Source organism: Bison bison, unplaced genomic scaffold (genome assembly GCF_000754665.1).
Source record: "Bison bison bison isolate TAMUID 2011002044 unplaced genomic scaffold, Bison_UMD1.0 scf7180017864289, whole genome shotgun sequence".
In the NCBI taxonomy this organism is placed as follows: Eukaryota; Metazoa; Chordata; class Mammalia; order Artiodactyla; family Bovidae; genus Bison; species Bison bison.
The window spans coordinates 15,744,134-15,759,512 of record NW_011494861.1 but is presented as its reverse complement, the minus strand read 5'-3'; the positions used below and the strand labels follow the sequence as shown (position 1 = coordinate 15,759,512).

The window sequence follows — 15,379 nt, the reverse complement described above, 5'->3', positions numbered from 1 at the left end:
AACACAGTAGACGATATGATGGAGGTTTAATGAGAAGGTGTAAAATTATCTAGGAAAGAGACTTAACAGCTTGTCTAGTAAAATGAAACAGGAATGCTATCAACACTAAGGTATACCTAAGCTTATGGTCAATCAGCACATGTATATACAGTTTTGTCTTGTTTCTTCCCCAGCAGCGTTCATTTATACCACTGGTGTTGGTACAAAGGTGCAGAAAGCTGGAATTAACTAGAGCTGGGAATATGCCAGGCATGTAGGAAGATGAGAAAGAGAGTAAAGGAGTTTGTGGAAGTATATGAAGTAATAATTTGTACAGATAAATAACAGAATCTAAGTTGGGAAGGAGGTAAGTAAAAACATGAAGTGAGGGGGTAAGGGACACTAAAACAAATCTATGGGTTGATGGGACCAACCATAGACTAACAGTAACATTAATTAGAAAATTAATGGTATTAAGAAAACAGAAGTGACTTACAGCAATAAGAGGTAGTGAGTAGGATACTTAAAATTGAGATTATGAAGGGAGTACAGTTATAGGTCATGACAAATTCTAAAGAATGACCATAGGAATAGATGGTTAGAGTAGGGAGAAAGACAAGATCTTTGGACAAAGAGAGGTCAAAAAACTAAGAAGCTAAGAGGTTATTAGAATAATCATCTGCATGGATATTAAAACTTCCAAATTAAGACAAGCTTACTAATTATAGGATGAAAAGAAGTCAGGAGCTAAAATCTTCTAAGTCTGACAGGAATTCCAAGGACTTGTGGATAACCACAACAAGAGAGGTTAGCAGATGCTAAAATCTGTTAGCATGAACTTGGAAGCTGGAAGTTTTCTAGAAGAAAAAGAGAAACATGGTCTAAAAGAAGCAAGGGCATGCAAGAAAGATACTTCCCCACCTTCGATACAGAGATACCAAGGGGTGGCAAGAGAGGAATCTTAGGCACAAACTCCAAGAGTACTCTCCCTAGGGAGTCACACAGAGCACACACTTTCCCAGCAATGAGTTGGGACATGTGAGAAATGACACGTGTCAAATATGTGACACACTCACAGACAAGATTGTTTTTCTTAAGACTAATCATATATGCATCCTCTGCCCAAGAGCAGCAAGGGCATGCAAGAAAGATACTTCCCCACATTCAATACAGAGATTTCAAGAGGTGGCAAGAGAGGAATCAGCCATCATCCGAAAGGACTATAAGGCAAGTGGTGGACTCTGGCAAAAGCCAGGTTGTATAAAGTGAATGGAACAATCAGAAATGACATTAAGGATAAAAGGGAATTGTGCTAACAACAGATTTTAAGTTCCAGAGTATACAATGAAATCATTTAGGAAACTGAGCTAAGGTGCAGACAGGAGTCAGATGAGGGGATATGCAGAGTCATGTGGGAATCAGAATCTGAGTACTGATGGAAAACCTGGGACTTCCTACAAAGGCTGCAAGAAACCAGCGAAGAATTATTTCAGCAATGCTGAAGGTTCAGTGTAGGAAAAAGGCTCCTGGAAAGAGAACACAGCACTCAGGAGTACCCTGCTTTACTCCTTCTGGTACACAAGACAAGGAAGGGGCAGTATTACTAGAGTAACGAGGAGTTCTGAGTATTCTCTTACTATTTCTGATGGGGAGAAGAAAGGGGACCAGAACATGAATGTGGATGAGGTTCTACTTGAAGTGCATCAAGAAAAACTTATTCTGGGTGTCTGAAGACATTATCTGGTGCTAAGTTTCCAAAACTATAAACCCATGTATATTTACTATATATTATCATCAACTCTTACTGCTCCTCTGAAGACAAGGTGCAGAAAAGCTATTTTGTATCCTCAAAAAGAGACCTTCAATTAGGCAAATACTCATTTTCTATAATCAGTAAAAGCCACACACACACACATGGAAATAGTTATCTTAAATGTGATTTCTGGATGAAAAACTAGTCACAACAAAATGCTCTTCTGTCAGAGTCTTCAACACCACTCAAGGTTCAATGACTTGCTACGAGGACTCACAGGACTCAGCATAGAGTTGTACTTAGGCTCAGGACATAGAAGAGTGAACAAATACAAAGGAAAATTGGCAAAGGGAAAAGGCACACAGGGTGAAGTTCAGAAGAAACTAGGCACAAACTCCAAGAGTACTCTCCCTGGGGAGTCACACAGAGGACACCCTTTTCCCAGCAATGAGTTGTGACATGTGAGAAATGACACATGTCACATATGTGACACGCCCACAGACAAGAGTCTGTTTTTCTCAAGACTAATCACATAGGCACCCTCTGCCTAGCATATACCAAAATTCCAGATTCCATAAGGAAAGCGGGAGCCCAGGACAAACCACATTGTTTGTACTAAGTGGCATAATAAGCCCCTAGTCTCAGTTATAAGAATGGTGGAAACCACCCCAAAGCCAGGTTTCCAATTGCCAGACAAGAACCAACCTTACTCGCAGAACTTTCAGGACAGTAGCTTCAGTCCTCCTTTGTTAACTCTTTCCTACACAGTCCTATTTTGGTATTTATATTTGAAGCCAAAAAGAAAAAAAAAAAATTTAACACTAAACGACATGATCTGCATGTAAAATAATTTGGATTCCTCAGAAGCTCAATTTGACTTAAAACAGCTGAATCAAGCTATATGAAGCTCTAACTAGTTATCAAAAGGATAAGAATTTTCTATGTACAGTGGGAAATAGAATAATTTACCTAAATATATAAACCTTAAAGAAAACAGGTAAAGAACAATTTAAAAAATAACGTGAGAAGCCAGGCTTCAAGAATATGTGAACCATGAACTTCCAGATGTTCAAGCTGGTTTTAGAAAAGGCAGAGGAACCACAGATCAAATTGCCAACATCTGCTGGAATATCAAAAAAGCAAGAAAGTTCCAGAAAAACATCTATTTCTGCTTTATTGACTATGCCAAAGCCTTTGACTGTGTGGATCACAATAAACTGTGGAAAATTCTGAAAGAGATGGGAATACCAGACCACCTGATCTGCCTCTTGAGAAACCTGTATGCAGGTTAGGAAGCAACAGTTAGAACTGGACATGGAACAACAGACTGGTTCCAAATAGGAAAAGGAGTACATCAAGGCTGTATATTGTCACCCTGTTTATTTAACTTATATACAGAGTATATCGTGAGAAACGCTGGGCTAGAGGAAGCACAAGCTGGAATCAAGATTGCCAGGAGAACTATCAATAATCTCAGATATGCAGATGACACCACCCTTATGGCAGAAAGTGAAGAAAAACTAAGGAGCCTCTTGACGAAAGTGAAAGAGGAGAGTGAAAAAGTTGGCTTAAAGTTCAACACTCAGAAAACTAAGATCATGGCATCCAGTCCCATCACTTCATGGCAGACAGATGGGTAAACAGTGGAAACTGGCTGACTTTATTTTGGTGATCCAAAATCACTGCAGATGGTGATTGCAGCCATGAAATTAAGACTCTTGCTCCTTGGAAGGAAAGTTATGACCAACCTAGGTAGCATATTTAAAAGCAGAGACATTACTTTGCCAACAAAGGTCCGTCTAGTCAAGGCTATGATTTTTCCAGTGGTCATTATGGATGTGAGAGTTGGATTGTGAAGAAAGCTGAGCGCCGAAGAATTGATGCTTTTGAACTGTGGTGTTGGAGAAGACTGTTGAGAGTCCCTTGGACTGCAAGGAGATCCAACCAGTCCATCCTAAATGAGATCAGTTCTGAATGTTCATTGGAAGGACTAATGCTAAAGTTGAAACTCCAATACTTTGGCCACCTGATACGAAGAGCTGACTCATTGGAAAAGACCCTGATGCTGGGAAAGATTCAAGGCAGAAGGAAAAGGGGTCAACACAGGATAAGATGGCTGGATGGTATCACTGACTCAATGGACATGAGTTTGGGTAGGCTCCAGGAGTTGGTGATGGACAGGGAGGCCTGGTGTGCTGCAGTTCATCAGGTCACAAAGAGTCAGACACGACTAAGTGACTGAACTGAACTGAACTGAAAAAGGATGACTAAACTTAGTAAAATGTATTTAAAATAGATAAAATCAAGTTAATAATTAGAGCACAAATACAGTATTCCACACAGAAAACTTCTTTCACATTTTTTAATTATTGCCTAAACTCCTACTAAATAAAAAGAACATTTTATGTAGTTCTTCTTCCTGCTTCCTTTCAAATAAACCAAAATCTTTCAAAAAAGAAAAACTATGTTGCCATTACAAATAAGAACAAAACATTAGTAATTAAACAATGTTTACTAAGTGATATAAAATAATTGTATCCATAGGTACAATAGCTCCCTCAGCTCTTCTCCCCAAAAAAAGTCATACAAAAGGGTCAAATAGAAAAGCATTAAGAAGACTAGCAAGAAGCCCTGCTGCCTCTTATTAGCTGTTTCTTAGCAGGCAAAATAACACACTTTAGTTCCTTCCTTTGCCAAAAAAGAGTAAATAAAAAGATAATTTTTTTGTCTTCCCTGCTGGCTCAGTGGTAAAGAATCTGCCTACCAATGCAGGAAACATGGGTTTGATCCCTCATCCAGGATGATCCCACAGACTTAGAAAACAAACTTACAGTTGTTGGGAGAAGGATGGGGAGAAGGGATAGTTAGGGAATTGGGGATGGACATGTACACACTTCTATATTTAAAATAGATAACCTAACATACAGTACAGGGAACTCCATTCGGTGGTATATGGCAGCCTGGATGGGAGGAGAGTTTGGAGAGAATGGATACATGTATATGTACGGCTGACTCCCTTTGCTATTCACCTAAAACTATCACAACATTGTTAATACAGCTATAACCCATTAAAAAATAAAAAGTTTTTTTAATCACAATTTGAGATAAGAAATGATTCCATTTAACTTTGACTTGAATGAACTCTGACCTGTTTGTACTGTATTTTCTAAAGGTCTGGGGTTAAATTACACGTTTTTATTTGAACAGCAAAAAAAGACTGTCAGTTAAAAAGACTATGTATAGCAACTCACTCCAGTATTCATGCCTGGGAAATCCCAGGACAGAGAAGCCTGGCGGGCTACAGTCCATGGGGTCACAAAAGAATTGGACACAACTGACTAAACAACAACACGGCATCTATTTCCTGCTGCTGCTGCTGCTAAGTCACTGCAATCGTGTCCGACTCTGTGCGACCCCATAGACGGCAGCCCACCAGGCTCCCCTGTCCCTGGGATTCTCCAGGCAAGAACACTGGAATGGGTTGCCATTTCCTTCTCCAATGTAGGAAAGTGAAAAGTGAAAGTGAAGTCGCTCAGTCGTGTCTGACCCTCAGCGATCCCATGGACTGCGGCCTTCCAGGCTCCTCCATCCATGGGATTTTCCAGGCAAGAGTACTGGAGTGGGGTAGGTGAACCATATAGTATACTATTCTTAGTATTTTCCAGTGCACTTTGTTTTCCCTGGAGCGAAATTATTTTACAGTGTTTTTATATTGGCTTAATTTTTCTATGTACTTAACAGTAATTCAAATTCAAACACTTTCTTAATTATGTAAATCTCTTTTACAAATGTTTTGGTACTGTGGGTGTTGCGTTAAATTTGTCTTCTTGAGGAAATCACTTCTGAAGACTGCTCTAAAAATGTGGGTTCACTGTTCTCTTGGCCTGGGTCCCCATTACTGTCACCCTCAGGACTCCTTCTGATTCTGTCTTGCATTGGATATTCTGAATCCTGGACCCCATGTATGTATTTATTTAATTCAAAACCTCATTTTTTGGTAGAGGACATTCTTCAGTAGTTTCCCAATAAAAGGAGTTTGGGAGATGGGAAAAAAAAAAATACTATTAAATTTTTTTCCCCCCAGAAATGTATCAGGAACTTTATCTACCAGACTGGCTAATTTTGTTAGATACTAGTTCAATTAATTACTATCAGTATAAGTCCAAATAGGGGAGAGAGCACAAAAATAATTTGAACAGGGAAATCTTATTAATAAAAAAAAAATTGTATATAATAATTTTTAAAACTATCCTAAGGCTGAGGAAGAGAAACCCAAAGAAGAGCAAATCAAGAAAGAAGATCCTCTCCCTAAAGCTGGGAGTCTGATCTCACTGTAGAAGGTATGACTGTAGACCAGTGGATAACGAAGAAGCTTTATGGACTGCCCCGGCAAAGCAGGACCACAAGGTAACAGGAAACATCCTCTAGGGTGCAGGCAGCCAATGTCAGCAGGCAGGTGAACAAAGAAAATCAGGACTCCTGGAGGCAGCTCAGAGGCAGAGCCTGTGTCTGTTTCTGGAAGACCACTGAGGAAGACCTCACTGAGCCAGGACCTAGACCATGAGTTCACAGAGGGAATGCTCGAACTGTGTGCACAGCTGGAGCACAACACCACTGGATGTACCAGAATCTTGTAGCAAGAGCAGGGAGCAATCACAACACATCACAACCAAGAACACAAGTCCCTTCCTCAGGGTATCTCTGCAGCACCCTCTACTGGCATAATTTAATATTGCGTGTGTTCAGTGGCTCAGTCATATCCAACTACAAATGGCAGCCCACTCCAGTGTTCTTGCCTGGAGAATCCCAGGGACGGGGGAGCCTGGTGGGCTGCCGTCTATGGGGTCGCACAGAGTCGGACACGACTGAAGTGACTTAGCATAGCATAGCATATGACCCCATGGACTGTAGACCACCAGGCATCTCTGTCCATGGGATTTTCCCTGCCAGGTTACTGGAGTGGATTGCCATTTCCTTCTCCAGGAATTTAATACTGCACTTGCTGCAAAAAATAAATGCATAAAATTGGAATAATGAAGATCAAGTGAAGAAGTGACAGTTGCTCAGTCGTGGCCAACTCTTTGCAAGTCCATGGACTGTAGCTTGCCAGGCCTCTGTCGGTGGAATTCTCTAGGCTAGAATACTGGAGTAGGTAGCCATTCCCTTCCAGATCAAGTATGAGGGTAGAATTGAAATGTGAACCGAGAACTTTCAGATGTACAAACTGGACTTAAAAAAGGCAGAGGACCCAGAGATCAAATTGCCAACACATGCTGGATCACAGAAAAAGCGAGGGAACTAAAAAAAAAAAAAAAAAATCTACTTCTGCTTCACTGCCTATGCTAAAGTTTTTGACTGTGTGGATCACAATAAACTGGAAAATTCTTAAAGAGATGGGAATACCAGACCACCTTACCTGCCTCCTGAGAAACCTATATGCAGTTCAAGAAGCAACAGTTAGAACCACAGGGAACAACAGACTAGTTCAAAATTGGGAAAGGAGTACGCCAAGGTTGTATATTGTCACCCTGTTTATTTAACGGATATGCAAAGTACATCATACAAAATGCTGGGCTGGATGACTCACAAGCTGGAATCAAGATTGTCGGGGAAAACATCAACAACCTCAGATATGCAGATGATACCACTTCAATGGCAGAAAGTGAAGAGGAACTAAAGAGACTCTTGATGAAGGTGAAGAAATGAAGCTAGAAGAAGAGAGTAAAACACTGGCTTAAAACTCAACATTCAAAAAATGAAGATCATGACATCCAGTCCTATCACTTCATGGCAAGTGGAAATTGTCAAATTTCATTTTCTTGGGCTCCAAAATCAATGTGGACGGTGATTGCAGCCACAAAATTAAAAGACACTTGCTTCTTGGAAAAATAACTATGACAAACCTAGACAGTATATTAAAAACTAGATACATCACTTTGCAAAGAAAGGTCCATATAATCAGAGCTATGGTTTTTCTAGTAGTCACGTACAAATGTGAGAGTTGGACTATAAAGAAGGCTGAGGGCCAAAGAATTGATGCTATCAAACTGTGGTCTTGGAGAAGACTCTTGAGAGTCCCTTGGACAGCAAGGAGATCAAACCAGTCAACCCTAAAGGAAATCAACCCTGAATATTCATTGGAAAGACCAATACTGAAGCTGAAACTCAAATACTTTGGCCACCTGATGTGAACAGCAGACTCATTAAAAAAGATCCTGATGCTGGGAAGGATTGAGGGCTAGAGGAAAAGGGGGTGACAGAGGATGAGATGGCCAGATGGCATCAGTGACTCAATGGACACTGAGTTTGAGCAAACTCCAGGAGACAGTGAAGGACAGGGAAACCTGGCGTGCAGTTCATGGGGCACAGAGAGTCAAACATGACTTAGTGACTAAAGGGAGGATACAGTTAAAATATATCATCTTTTCTAATTACTTAATATCCACGTTATAAGTCAAATTTCTTTTCCTAATGTAAATCAAGAATGTAAATTGGTACAGATCCACTCAAGATAAATCTTGGTACAGATACACTCAACAATAAAAGTGGATCTTGGTACAGACAATATGGAAAACAAAATGAAGGTGGCTCAAAGAGTTAAAACTAGGTCTACTATATGATTCAGCAATTCCACTTCTGGGTATATACTCAAAGGAAATGAAAACAGGATATCAAAGAGATAAATGCACCTGTGTTTATTGCAGCATTATTCACAATAGCCATGATATGGAAACAACCTAAGTGTCCAGCAACAAATACATAAAGAGGATGTGGCATATGGGTTTCCCTGCTGGCTCATAGAAAAAGAATCCACCTGCAATGCAGGAGACTCAGGTTCGATCCCTGGTCTGCGAAGATCCCACATGACATGGAGCGACTAAGCCCAGGCACAACTATTGAGCCTGTGCTCTAGAGCCCAGAAGTTGCAGCTACTGAGCCCATGACCACAACTACGCAAGTCCACGTGACCTAGAGCCCAACAAGAAGCCACCGCAATGAAAAGCCTGCGCACTATAACTACAGAGTAGCCCCCGCTTCCTGCAACTACAGAAAAGACTGCATGGCAACGAAGACCCAGCACAGCCAAAAATAAGTCAATACACAAATTAATTCTTTTTAAAGAAAGGGTGTACAGTGGAATATTATTCAACTATGAGAAAGAAGGAAATCTCACCATTTGCAACAATAAAAGTGGATCTTGAGGACATTATGCTAGTGACATAAAGCCAGACAGAGACAGACAAAACAGCATGATATCACTTATATGAAGAATCTAAAAAAGTCAAACTCGTAAAAACAGAGAGTAAACTGGTGGTTACTGGGGAGTGAGGGAATAGGAGAGATGTTGTTTCAGAGTACAAACTTGTAACCAGAGGTAAATAAGCCTTGAAGATCTAACACACCGTATAGTTAATATAGACAACACTGGTAAGAGACTAGATCTTAATCATTCCGATCACAAAGACATAACTGATAATCATGTGATGTGACAGAGGGACTAATGCTACAACTGCAATCATATTACAATATATAAACATCAAATCAACATGTTGTACACCTTAAGTTTACACAATGTTATATGTCAAAAATATTTCAATTTTCAAAAAAATTACTGCATTTGAACAATCTGGAACTCTTCTCTGCTAGGACCTGGTAGCCTCTTTGTCCACAACTATCTTGATCAGTTACCTTAAGTTAAATAAAGCTAAGTAAAGGTCTTTTGCCACTGGAAAAACAAGAAATTATCATTCTATTATAGAATGACATTATGATTTACAAAAGTATTCAAAAAGAGCTCCAACAGAGATCTATAGACTGTACCAATGTCAATTTTCTAGTTTGTGTATTGTACAATAGTTACGTCAACTTCTCATTATATAGTTTTTGCATTAAGCCAGCAAGCACAAATTAAAAACTGAAACAATCTATTATCAAAACAGGCACATCTCTGAATCACCCTACAAATGATCAAACTGCCGGCTAGTAGTGATGTGTTTTATATGTGTGTGTGTGTGTGTGCGTGTGTGTGTATACATATAAAAATGTATGTGTAATGATTGTACTCTCCCAAATTAGGATCAGATACAAGTAACCCATGGAAATTTTTTCTTCCTAGCAGTAATGGCTTATGTTGCTGCTGCTGCTGCTAAGTCGCTTCAGTCATGTCCGACTCTGTGTGACCCCATAGACGGCAGCCCACCAGGCTTCCCCGTCCCTGGGATTCTCCAAGCAAGAACACTGGAGTGGGTTGCCATTTCCTTCTCCAATGCATGAAAGTGAAAAGTGAAAGTGAAGTCGCTCAGTCGTGTCCGACTCTAGCGACCCCATGGACTATAGCCTACCAGGCTCCTCCATCCATGCGATTTTCCAGGCAAAAGTACTGGAGTGGAGTGCCATTGCCTTCTTATGTTACTCAGTACAAATGAAGCTGCATACTTACAACAAATCTAGTAATTACACTTTGCTTGCTATATCAATACTTCATTCTGACTCACACATCAAACATCAAGGCAGACCCCTGGGAACAAAGTGATCTGACAGACATAAAACCATGAAGCCAAAATCTCTCCCCAGCTAACCTTCCACAAAGTCTGAAATTACCATCATTACAACTCTACTTCTTGTTAAGGAACTGTGAAGAGGCCAGTTTTCCAAATGTGTATGGTATTACTTTCCCTGAATCATTTTATTACAAATTAAGAAGTAATACTTAGCAAAAATCAACTAGTCATAAAACAAATACAACAAAAACTGAAATTTTTCCCACTCACTTTTTGGCTATCTAGCATAACCAACGGAGAAGGAAATGGCAACCCACTCCAGTATTCTTGCCTAGAGAATCCCGTGGACAGAGGAGCCTGGTGGGCTGCTATCCATGGGGTTGTACAGAGTCAGACACAACTGAAGCAACTTAGCATGCATGCATGCATGCACTGGAGAAAAAAATGGCAACCCACTCCAGTATTCTTGCCTGGAAAATCCCAGGGACAGAGGACCCTGGTGGGCTGCCATCTATGAGGTCACACAGAGTCGGACATGACTAAAGCGACTTAGCAGCAGCAGTAGCATAACCAACAATCCATCAAAGCATCAAAGTGGGTACTATACAATAACGCTACTTATCATGTATATAGTGTATTTCAAATACTAGACAAAGCTTTAAAATCCATATCAATTTCAGGGTATATAAGAAAATCCTCTGCAGTATTTCTACACATGGTGAGACAGAAATCCATGAAAACAGCAGCTGGAGAAGGACAGAGAAGATTGCCATCTCCACTTTGGAAACACCAGAAGAGCTTGACCTGATTGGATTTGCTTCGACATTTTAACTGGAACCTCTCAATAATTAGGCTTAGGCTGCTCATCTCACACATTTCAGATTACAATCATCTTGCTTTCACCCCTCAGCTGTTATTGTTGGTCTTCTCCTAAACAAATCAGCTTTTCTCCCAGGGCAAGGTGTCCTGGGGTTTGAAATCACTGAGCAATCACTTGAATGCCCCAGGTATACTCTCCCTTTCAAATTCCACTGGAAACACACCAAAGAATACCAATCCATTTATTTTCTAATTGGTTTAATTTTAAATTTAGCATATAAACAAAATTTAATTGGGTACAGTCTTTAAAAGTATATACTCAGAAGTTAAATGGCTTGGCTTAAACCCTGGCTCTATTAGTTTCTGGCCAACTGACTGAGTTACTTAATTTCATTAAGCTTCTGTTTCATCTTCCGAAAAAAAAAAATAGGGTAATAATTATAATTATCGCTCTCACATGTTGTTATGACAATTAAATTTTACAATGGCCATTACAGTAAGTCAATAAATGTTGCCTGTTAATATTTTTTTTCTTATGTCCAGTTCCTAAATAAAGCTTAATATGTAAAATCTAACATGAGTGTTTGAAAAAAGCAAAAGAACACGAACACAACAAATCTTCAAAACATGAGAACAGTTTTCACATATCCTCTAAACAAGTTAGGAGTCTATCAGGCACAACGTTCTATTACTCTCTACAAATTACAGTGAATTTAGTCAATGCTCTAACTTTATAAAATCTTTACATACTTTTTATTCACCTACTCAACAAGTGTTTAAAAAGACCAGAGTAAGAATATTTATGTGGTAGTTGATATTTGATTGTATGACCTTGAGAAAGCTATTTAACCTCTCTAGCCTCAGTCGCCCTAACTGTACAATGAAGACAATAGGATCTCCACCTCATAGGCAACATCTAGAACAGTGCTCAGCACAGAGAAAGTTCTAAGGAAGGACTAAGTAACTATAAAGCACTGGTTCCTAGCATGGTGCTAGATACTGGAGATTCAGGGATAAATTACACAGTACTTGCCTACAAGTACTTGCTTTTGAACTGTGGTGTTGAAGAAGACTCTTGAGAGTCCCTTGGACTGCAAGGAGATCCAACCAGTCTATCCTAACAGAGATCAGTCCTGGGCGTTCATTGGAAGGACTGATGTTGAAGCTGAAACTCCAATACTTTGGCCACCTGATGCAAAGAGTTGACTCATTTGAAAAACTCTGATGCTGGGAAAGATTGAGGGCAGGAGGAGAAGGGGACAACAGAGGATGAGATGGTTGGATGGCATTACCAACTCAATGGACATGGGTTTGGGTGGACTCTGGGAACTGGTGATGGACAGGGAGGCCTGGCATGCTGCGGTTCATGGCGTCACAAAGAGTCAGACACGACTGAGCAACTAAACTGAACTGAACTTGCCTACAAAGCAGTCAAGACCAAATGGTATATACAATTATCTACACATAAGGAATCCTTGTACGTCAAGGCTATATATTGTCACCCTGCTTATTTAACTTATATGCAGAGAAACGGTGGGCTGTAAGAAGCACAAGCTGAAATCAAGATTGCTGGGAGAAATATCAATAACCTCAGATATGCAGATGACACCACCCTTATGGCAGAAAGCAAAAAAGAACTAAAGAGCCTCTTGATGAAAAAGGAGAGTGAAAAAGTTGGCTTAAAGCTCAATATTCAGAAAACTAAGATCGTGGCATCCAGTCCCATCACTTCATGGCAGATAGATGGGGAAACAGTGGAAACAGTGACAGACTTTATTTTTCTGGGCTCCAAAATCACTGCAGATGGTGATTGCAGCCATGAAATGAAAAGACACTTACTTCTTGGAAGGAAAGTTATGACCAACCTAGATAGCATATTCAAAAGCAGAGACATTACTTTGCCAACAAAGGTCTGTCTAGTCAAGGCTATGGTTTTTCCCGTAGTCATGTATGGATGTGAGAGTTGGACTATCAAGAAAGCTGAACACCAAAGAACTGATGCTTTTCAACTGCTGTGTCAGAGAAGAATCTTTAGAGTCCCTTGGACTGCAAGGAGATCCAACCAGTCCATCCTAACAGAGATCAGTCCTGGGTGTTCATTGGAAGGACTGATGTTGAAGCTGAAACTCCGATACTTTGGCCACCTGATGCGAAGGGCTGAATCATTTGAAAAGAACCTGATGCTCGGAAAGGTTGAAGGCAGGAGGAGAAGGGGATGAGAGGATGAAATGGTTGGATGGCATCACCAACTCAATGGACATTAGTTTGGGTAGACTCTGGCAGTTGGTGATGGGCAGGGAGGCCTGGCGTGCTACGTTTCACGGGGTTGTAAAGAGTCGGACATGACTGAGTGACTGAATTGAACTGAAGGAATCCTTGAACTTGAATTCACAGATAAATAAATTTTTCATAATAAAAATTAACATTTTTAAATCCCAAAATATTGCAAATTAGCATCCAGAATGGGTGATGGGTGCACTGGGGTTCAATATATTATTCTTTTACTTTTGTGTATGTTATAAATTTCACATAATGAGAAGTTGTTTTTAAAAATGATAAATCACTTTCCATCTCAGAAGGTAAGCCAAAATTATGTGATTTGAAATATTTACCTTAACACAGATGTCTTTATACTACAAATAAACTCTGTCGACAGCAGTGCTTAAAATTCAGAGGTTAAGAATTCCCTTGACAAGACTGCCACCTACTGGATCACCTTAAATTCCACTATTAACATTTTGTGATTTAAACACAAATATAATCCAATAAAAAGCAAGGGTTTCTTTTTTTTTTTAAAAAAAAAAAAGGGAAATTCAAGTATTTAAAAAACACCCCATGTCACAGGAAGTTATGTCTGCTGTGTTAAACCAAGTATTGCTTGGGCAAGTCCCATTAGCAGAAGCAATCTCAGTCAGGTTTAGTTTGGATGTTTAGAGGTCATCTGACAGAATGTGTGAAAAAAGAAGCAAAAAAAAAAAAACAAATTTGGTAATTATTGCTGAGTATATGAACACATGGTTGTTAGACATTACCATCTACATTAATTATGTTAAAATAAAAGCAATATATTAAGTAGTTATACATGGAATGAATTTTTTAAACTATTCTACTGTTATACAAATGGGTTCATCTGGTTTAGGTAAAATTTCTAATGAAAGCAATATATATCATTCAAAAAGTGCTTCATCTCAAACAACTTAGGCAGAAGTTGAGATACTACGCTCTGGAAAAATGCCTTAAAGTTACTTAAAAAGTAGCTAAGCAATGATGAAGGCATTAATGTCAAAGATTATTGAGAAGAGCCTGAATTAAGCTGTCTTATGAATATGAGAATATGGGCAAAGGCAACATTTCTAAGTAATTATTATGTGCAATATATTTTAAATGTATGTATAAATGTTTAAGTTAACAATGAAAACATAAATAGGCATTCAACTATTTCACCTATATTCACCAAGGTTTCTATATTCAAATTAATCCATCTTGGAACTTCTCATTGGTAAAAGGAAGGACTGCTTTATATACAAGCATAGTACAGGCCTCTATAGTACAGGCATAATGTATCATTTAATCATAAAACTTCAATATTAGTAACTACTATTTGTTTAAAGTTAAATTATCCAACACCTAACACTTCTTTGCCTGTGTTATTCATATACTACAAACTGGTTAATGCCCTTTTTTATGCCAAAGAGAAATGCCTTTTTTTACACCAGAAAGGAAGTGCTCAGGGCATTTTTCAAAGACAAAGGGTTTGACTGGGCTCCTGGCAAATTCTGGGACAATTTGAGCACCTAGATAATTAAACACTACAGTGAATCATGAACTATTTCAGAGAGGGAATTCAAGAGTGAATGGCATTGAAACATGTGAAACGTCATATATGAAACGAGATGCCAGTCCAGGTTCAATGCACGATGCTGGATGCTTGGGGCTGGTGCACTGGGACGACCCAGAGGGATGGTGTGGGGAGGGAGGAGGGAGGAGGGTTCAGGATGGGGAACACATGTATACTAATTAAATAATTTTCTATTAAAGAATTTTATTAAAAAAAAAAGAGTGAATATCAAAAACAAACAGTAATAAATGGAAAAACAAAAAGGGAGAGGTCTGGCTTACAGGAGAAATGTCAAGGGCTGCCTAGAGAAAATGTAAAAGATGGAAAATTACCACTTTGCATTCATCATGATAAAGACTGGATCAGACAAGAATTATGAATGAAAGCTAAACCAAAGAGGAAATTTTGATTTGATGAGAAGCAAAACCAAAGAGGAAATTTTGATGAGAAGCAAGATATTTTCCTGGGTCTCCCAACAAACTGCTTACT

General features: G+C 39.3%; 1 protein-coding gene across 2 annotated transcripts in view; it reads right to left on the bottom strand.

The window, feature by feature from the left end:
* Positions 1-15,379, bottom strand: part of RABGAP1L (RAB GTPase activating protein 1-like) — a 680,557-nt gene that overhangs the window by 634,870 nt on the left and 30,308 nt on the right. The window lies entirely within an intron of this gene.